Consider the following 7,039-nt stretch of genomic DNA (forward strand, 5'->3'; position numbering starts at 1 on the left):
GCGGGGGCAAAATATTAGAAAGGCTAAAAGGAGAGCTTCAAAAGCACTTTTTCGCACCTAAAAAGAATGACTTCCTTTTCTGAATCGTGATACAAAAGAATGACATCTTTTTCTGGATGATGATGTAGAGATATGTTTTTTGACCCCGTACTGGCCTATGGGCTCATTTACTAAAACAGCGCTCGGAGGCAAATGACTATTTTGACGTAATGCATTTTCATTTCAAATAAACAGCCTTAATTAATCGATCAGTGAGCGGAAATCGGAGAAATTTCCATTGATGAAACATTTTTCTAATTTTGGAACTAGTTGGCATGGCGCACCGTTTAGGACAAAAAATACTCGTTAAAAAAGGAAATACAACTTATCAAGCAACATTAGTCAACATGCGCGAAGGGTGGACTATCACTCCGTGAAGTCGGAAGTTTTGACTACTTCCTAAGGGGAAACTAAGAGTTCATTTTCAAAAGATATGTACGACTCGTTGACTTCTCGGGATTTCTATGATAGTCAGCAGACCGGAAAACAATATGGTTTTAGAATTATTGTTCCAACTGGTCTAAGTCGTCTGCATATTTTTGCAATGAGTCATAGCCTGGTCATATCTTTTCCTTGGAAAAGGATATGTTAAGAATCCTTTTTTATCAAGCATTTTCGACCTCAATGGTGCTCCATAACGGCTATGCCAAACCAAACCTTCTGGCAAGTTATATTCAGCAAATATTTATTCTTTCGGACTAATGTCTCAAAATCTTTATGAAATCTTGAAAAGAGGACTTCGGTTCTTTTTACTTTGACGAAGAAAAAAAAAAGAAGGCTGACGAGCCAACGCAAAGTTTAATCAATAATGAAACGTAAAATGGAACTTGATTTGTCTTTCTGAAGCGTTTGAATTTTTTATTTTTCTCAAATCTCCACTAATTCCCTTCGCTAATTTAAAAGCCAAGTTCAAACCCTTAATGCGATTTTGACTGTTTATCAAATTAGTGTAAGAATTTGCATACTTTAGTAAGTTCAAATATTTTCCGTTGTATACGACGGAGAATAGGATTAGAAGAATGAAGACAGCTTATAATTAAGGTGTAGGTAAACCGAATTCCATAACTAGAAGGACCCTTCATATTTAGCATCCCTCAAAGTTACTTTCATTGAAGTAATGTTCAAAATTAATGTTCAGGAAAAGAAACTTAGAAGAGTACTTCGCCATCCAAGCAAGTGAGTCTGAATTTGAGAAATTTACAGCCAGAACCTTTCTTGTTTGGGTCTTCCCTCTTAAGTCAAAAATATGCCAGGGTCGGTTAATGCACACAATGACAATAAACCTTGCAGTTTCCAATTTAAATCATTTAAAAACTGCTTAAATGTTGTAATGTCGATTGTGATTCGATCAAATACGCGGATTCAAAACTTGTCCTGTTTCCCAGAAGAGGCGAGATACCACAGGACCCCGGAAGGATTTTCCTTCTTGACGCATTAGTGTACCCGGCGGATGAAATCAGGTTTTAGTCAAAGGTTTCTTTGTGAGACCATTCTCATAACTAGCGGTCTATTTATCATTTTCTTGCACTTATGATAATAGCAAGTTTAAGAAACGACGGCAGCTCCCCAAAATAATCATATCATTGGTTAAAAGAGGAAAAATAATTGTGCTGCACTTTTGGCACGCATTTTAGAAAACATTTTTGCGGTATATATTCTGCCCAACTACGACGTGTTATCACCAAATTTGAGGTTTTAAAGACAAACACGAGCATGTGACAAATGTGAACCGTTCACTCTCTACTTTACTCTGAAACCACTCGTACTCAATGAACTAGTTTATGACGCTTTGCTTACTTTGTGAACGCGTCGAGAGATAGGAAAATCGTGAAAGAGGTAAACCATAGTGTATACTTAATTTTTATTTTCAGGTGACGATTTGGTCACAATAGGGCCGTTTATACGAGAGAAAATAAGCCATGGCTTACTCTGGCCGCGGCTTACAGAAGACGCGAACACCCCTTATAAATGGTACAAAATCTACGTTCACGGCTTTCTCAAGCCGCGGCTTATCCTGGCTTGGGAGTTTATACTCGTATAAATGTTTCCTCTCGCGTATTTTGTACGCCGCGGCCAGAGTAAGCCGAGGCTTATTTTCTCTCGTATAAACGGCCCTAATGGAACAAGATTGGGGTTTATAGATCCTTTTATATTTTGCCCATCGTAGCGAGGCTAGAAAGACTTATCAGCACTAGAACAAAAGAGTATTTTATTGGCCGATCAATCTGACTGAAAAGATATATTCACCAACCTTTCACCTCTTATCTGCATCTCGATGTGGCTATTAAAGATCACGCCTTCCTGTCTACTTATACAATTAGTATTGGGCCCACATTACAAACAAAAAACCTCAACAGCTGTTATCTTGTGCACTAAAGGCCCTTGCCCAATCTCATTAATTCACTTTCCTTATATACCTATTTTAACCTTTAAAAAGGAGCGCGTATCACAGCATTGGTTTTGGGCATTTTATCAGATACTTCACCATATCCCTGATAAATCCCATCCTACTGCACACTGTCAGCGCTATTATTAACCTTATTTTAAAATGTTATTCTATTATTGCCAAAGCTTCTCTGAGCGATTAAATTTATTAAGGATGTTTTTGGGGCTTTGTAAAGACTTTACGACAAAGGGCACGTCTAAACGAACTTTCTCCATTGTTGTGTATTTTCCGGTTCATTAGTTATTGCAAGCGTCGGTGAAGTTCTCAAACTTTATAAGCCAGCGTTTGTAGTATTTTTCCGACAAACATAACTGAACTTAAAGAGTGTTTTGGTTTATAGACGAGAGAGGAAAACGCGGCAAACGGATTGAAGAACACAATATGAGACGGACATCAATTTTTACCGTTCATCTCGTTACACTTTTTTTCCTAGCCTATCTCATGATCGAAGTCAGTCATCAAACACCAGTACTGACGATTTTGACAAATCAGCACAGAAACAAACTAAAAACACCCGCAGCCCACCAAGGAAAACCGCTTGAAAGTGGTCAGAGGCCTATCGAACAAAGCCAAGGCAAACTCATTCCTGGGCGTTACGCACCAATAAAACCGCAAAGATTTCCAGAGGGTCCTGCGAATGACAAGAGATCAAGGGAATTTTCTTTCTATTAGAACACGGTAGGTCGGTAGGCCGAGTTTTATCATCATAGATGGACGTAAAGGTCGACTCATGCTTGATTTCAGTTTTATTGGTTAAAAATTGAGTGGTTTTGAAAGGGCTTCCCAAAACCTTTACAACTAAACATTATACAGTAACTACAATCAATGCCACCAACAGAAAAGCCATGGGGCTTTTTACAACTCTCTTAGTTCATAGGAACCCATTGCAAACCTCCTCCCATTTCTACTTTCAGTTGATCAATGCTAAGAGGCTTAATTCTTGTCTTGTCTTTGTTTTTGTGAAGAAGCAGATTGAAGGTTCATATATTGCTTTTCAGGCCAAGAGGGCTCAGGCCCAAGGGTTTTTCAACCCCAGAGAAGACAAAGACATCTATTTGAATAGCAGTTGCTCCGTTAGATGGTGCCCGATTATGTATGCATGGCTTTTGCAACAATTGCCAAGAAAAACCGGTCAGCATTAACAGCATGTTAATGTGGATGAACATAATTTTAAGCAGTAGCTTCTCGTCACCATTTGTTTTGCAGTTTTTCATTTTTTCCCCCTGTTTAGTAAACGTTTATGACCCGTGATAAAAGAGATTCAGATATTTGATCAAGAAATTCTCCTTGGCAGAAAAGTTAACTCGTCGAGTGAATCATTCACACATTCACTCCGCAACAACAGAAACATGTTCTTTCATCCTGCCGAAAGAGTCAGTGAATTTCAGAGATGATTGATGATGATTTCATTTTGGAGACGCGTATTAATTTAATTGTGATGGATCGAAAGGATGTTATTGGCAGGTGCAACGATGCAGTTGAGCCTACATTCGATAGAACGTTATGTATTATTCTAATGTATTTAACTGACTTATGAATTTGAGTGCTTTGTAGTCTTAATTCTACCTATAAAAATTGATCTGGTCTTAATCTAGTTTATTTTTGTACACTCAGGCCCTGTTTCGACTTAATGGCATCCAAGTTTTTACAACAAAAGAACTTTTTTAGTATTTGCAATATCGCTTCCTTTTTAGACAAACCGTACATATTCAGTTATCTTTGAATGGCTAGTCTAGCCTACATTTGTGGTAAATTGCGGAAGTTGTTTGCTGCGCAGAGAAATAAACATGATTCTATCTTCTCTTCAAAAAACAATAGTTTATCCAGGCAGATCAAGAAATTCGACTACGAAATTTAATTGATAGAAACAGCTTTCTTCCTTTCAATTGTCATTGTCACAATCATTTAATTTATCGCGTAAAGCTGCGATCTATTATTTCCAAATAATAAGAATGCTATATTTCTTTAAAAAAAGACCGCTCTTCGTGTTCTTTCATTTACATTCAGATATCGATTTAAACTAAGTTAATCCGTGGAAGACTAAAATAAATGCATCAAAGATGACATAATTTTTTGGCCGGGGAACTCTTCGAGGTGCTGTTGTGCAAACCGAATTCTCTTGAAAGACAAAACGAGTGATTCACTGTGAAGTTCACGTTTTTTCCAAAGTGATTTTTCCGAAGGGAAATATTTCCAAGAAACTTTACTAGATATAGCTTGGGAATCACTCTGTCCTTGGTTCGATTCCCGTTCGTTCCATTCCTGATTTTTCTTAGTTTAATTGTGATGGTCTTTTGCTTTACGTGAATTTCTCTTATCTTCCATCAACATTGTTTTGAATTCGTATTTTAGGTCGAACAAATTAACATTACGTAAAAAGCCCCTCTAGGTTCTTTTAAAAAGCCTGAGGGGTTAAATTTGTCTCGGAAATGGTCCCTATACTCAGTTTTGCTCTACGAACAGCGCGTTTTAACGGAAGCGATCTATCTTACAGATATTATTTAAATAGTCATTCTTAAATTGTCTTACCAAAATGAACTAATAGAAAATAAGCGTCTTGAAATAAGATCAACGAGAAAACTAAACGAAGGATTTGCAGTTGTCATTTTTAATAATTAAGCCATTGTAACACTGATAAAACCTTGAAATTTCAGTAACATAACACAAACCAAACAGTGGTCTCCAACAGCTTTTTTTTACTATTCCAGGTAGTATTCCTATCGAGTACATCAGACACCTGCCTTCCCTTCGCAAACCTAACAACACAGCAGATCCCAAGACAAAAAGAAAACCAGTAAAGAGTACAAGACATTGGCAAGCAAAACGAATTAACATTTCATATAAAGCAAATAAATAAAATAAGTTAAGAAAGAAGAGCTTCATGCTAACGATTATTTGAGCTGTTTTAAATAAATTAAAATTTATTTTCATGCTCATTTGTTATCTTTCACTGTTTTGGAACAGCCCTGGCCTTGCGAGACGAAAGCACTTTCTCCGGCAGATCGTAATTCCCAAGTTTTGTTGAAGATTAATTTAATCTTCAACAAAACTCGGGAATATTCCATTCCGTTGGAATTCTACACAAAGGCAAAACGTTCTTCGAACTTCATTGAAAGACATTAAAAGAAAAGCAAGAAATAATAGTAACTACTGAATGTCCCTGCAGCAAACAGTGTACCAATTGAAATCTTAAAATGCATGTACCGGACAACTGTTTACCTTCACCACACGGTATATAGTACGAAGAAGGCTGGAAATCCAACGGTGTAGTCACTAGTCAGTAGCAGTAAACTACCACTGACTGATCCTTTTGAATGCAAAACGTATTTGCCGTGAGTGGGAATCAAACCCGCGTCCCCCTGGTTACTTGTCGGTTGTGCTAACCACTGCACCATCACGACAACCCTGCTGGCAACAAAGCAATCAGTGAAGATACTGGTATGTCCTGTTCCTGAATGTTAAATAACGCCGGGGAATCCCCGGAGGCTAACCAGTTTCTTCACTGATTGCTCTGTTGCCAGCAGGGTTGCCGTGATGGAGCAGTGGTTAGCACACCCGACTAGTAACCAAGGGGACGCGGGTTTGATTTCCACTCACGGCACATATGTTTTTCATATATATGTTATATATGTAAAGTGTGAAACTTGATTTTCGTAAAACAGTGCTCAATACATAGAAGTAGAGCGTAGTATATATGGAAGAAAAAGACAAATAAACTACTGATGAGTGGGCGACCATGTATGTTATATATATCCATATATGTTATATATATATATATATATATATATATATATATATATATATATATATATATATGCCGCTGATAAAACCCATTCCAGGTTTAATCCCGTTTTTACCTATGTTAAATTGGTGCTCCTCATTTCAGCTAGGTTGAATACGCACTCAGATGAATCGTAGAAACTTTTCCGGAGCCTAAATTAAGCCTAGGGTTTTGGTTCTTATACATTGATATCAAATTACTTATTATAGAAAATTAAATAATGTAGTGGTGAAGACACGGGACTCATGAGAGATCTGGCCCTAGTTGTTCAAACAATGGATAGCACTATCCGCCGGATTAATCACTTTCCGTTTGATAAGTCTCAACGAAACCAATTGCACTATCCAATTGTTAGTGATTTATCTGGCGGATAGCGCTATCCATCGTTTGAACAAATTGGAGCATGGAGGGTCCGAGTTCGAGTCGGCACTCGAACTCGGACCCTCCATGCTCCAATTAGTGCATAAAACAGGTCTTTGTTCCCTTGCTATGTAATGTTGAGACTTAATGGGTAAATGTATGAATACAGAAACCGATAAGGTGATACGAGACATTAATAAGGTGTGTTGAGATGCGTACGACAAAGCTTGAGGGAAGGTATAGGTTTTTCAATCCTTTTTAGGGGGCTGATAGCTGCTTTAGACTCAGTACAACCGTGGACAAAAGCGTTGAGACAATTTACCAAAACTAAGTTGAATGACGCTTTCGAAATAACATTAGTATTTTGTATTGGAATGAAAACACCTTTTTCATCTGTGGTCACCCCCTCCCCC

The sequence above is a fragment of the Montipora foliosa genome, chromosome 4, assembly GCF_036669935.1.
Source record: "Montipora foliosa isolate CH-2021 chromosome 4, ASM3666993v2, whole genome shotgun sequence".
NCBI lineage: Eukaryota > Metazoa > Cnidaria > Anthozoa > Scleractinia > Acroporidae > Montipora > Montipora foliosa.